This window comes from Aplysia californica, unplaced genomic scaffold (genome assembly GCF_000002075.1).
Source record: "Aplysia californica isolate F4 #8 unplaced genomic scaffold, AplCal3.0 scaffold00333, whole genome shotgun sequence".
Lineage (NCBI taxonomy): Eukaryota > Metazoa > Mollusca > Gastropoda > Aplysiida > Aplysiidae > Aplysia > Aplysia californica.
Window position 1 is genome coordinate 7801 of NW_004797603.1, and position 1621 is coordinate 9421.

Consider the following 1621-nt stretch of genomic DNA (forward strand, 5'->3'; position numbering starts at 1 on the left):
GGGGGGGGTTGGTAAGTGTTTTACGGCGCTCGCAACTGCATAAGCTCATAAGAGTATAAATGTGTTACAAGTGTCACCGTTAGAGAAGGTCTACGTACATGTACGTACATGTGAATTATATTATTATTATACTGATTACAGTGATAATAATTATCCCTGTAAGAGAAGGTTTGCGCACATGAACGTATGTGTAGTGAATGATATTATAGATGTGATACAAGTATCACCGTTAAAAAGAGAAAGTCTGCGTACATGTATGTACATGTTGATGATATTATAATTATTACGATACAAAGCATCCCTGTAAGAGCAAGTTTGCAATATATGAACGTACATGTAAATGATATTGATGTGATAGAAAATCCCTGGTGATATCAGGTGACAGAACACGGGCATGTCAAACGCTTCTGACCGAGTCAGCCCAACAGGATCCCACATGTCTGGGGGGTGGGGGGGGGGGTGTTGGCGCACGTGAATGAATGATACCAAGTATCCTTGCCAAGGTGAAATCAGGTTACTTTAGTTTTAGTAAGAGTTTTACGGCACTTGCAACACAATACGGTCATATAAGTGTAGCGAAGATTAGAGGTGTTACAAGACGGTAACAAACACAAAAAAAAGGAGGAGAGATCAGGACGATAAATGTTTGATAGGAAAGAAGGGGCCAACCACACCAGAGCACCCGCCAACCACCCACCGATAGATGTTTGATAGGAAAGATGGAGCAGCAAACCACACCAGAGCACCCGCCAACCACCCACCGACAGACGTTTGACGGGAAAGAAGGAGCAGCCAACCACACCAGAGCACCCGCCAACCACCCACCGACAGACGTTTGATGGGAAAGAATGAGCAGCAAACCACACCAGAGCACCCGCCAACCACCTACAACTAGACGTTTGATAGGAAAGATGGAGCAGCAAACCACACCAGAGCACCCGCCAACCGCCCACAAATCAGGTGACCGAACACTGGCAGGTCAAACCCTTCTGACCAAGTCAGCCTGACAGACAGGAGCCCACAGGCTAGTGCTGGGCACTGAGTCGCTTTAGCAAAATCCGGATATTGTATTAGTGCACCTCTTTGGTAAATAAAATCAGAGAGGGTTAATGATATGTTATAAACCGCTTCGGCAAATGGGTTAAAAACATTTCGATAAAACGGGTTAGCATCACTTCAACAAATGGGAGCACCCATTTCGGCAAACGGGTCAGGAAAGAGAGTTAACAGTCTGAATTCGGATAATGTTTTATGGAGGATTTTCCGATTATTCGGACATTTATCTGGATTTTGCCCAGCTCTACCACAGGTCGTTAGCCTGCTGCCCGACCCGGTAACAATCTGTAACGTTCAAGTCTGGGAGGAAGGAAATGAAAAAACAAAACAAAACTGCAAAAACAATACTGCAATAGCGAAACAAACAACACCACACACAAACAGGAACCAGATCGACCTCCAACAACCCCTCCCCCTCCCTCCATGATTCTGCCCCAAACCAGCGTCCTTCCCCGCCGCTGGCTAGCTAGTTTTGTTATCTGGATCACAATTAAATTCTTTGCAACCACCCATCATTAAACCCTATACGTCTCTCTCTCTTTCATTCTCTCTCTCTCTCCCCCCC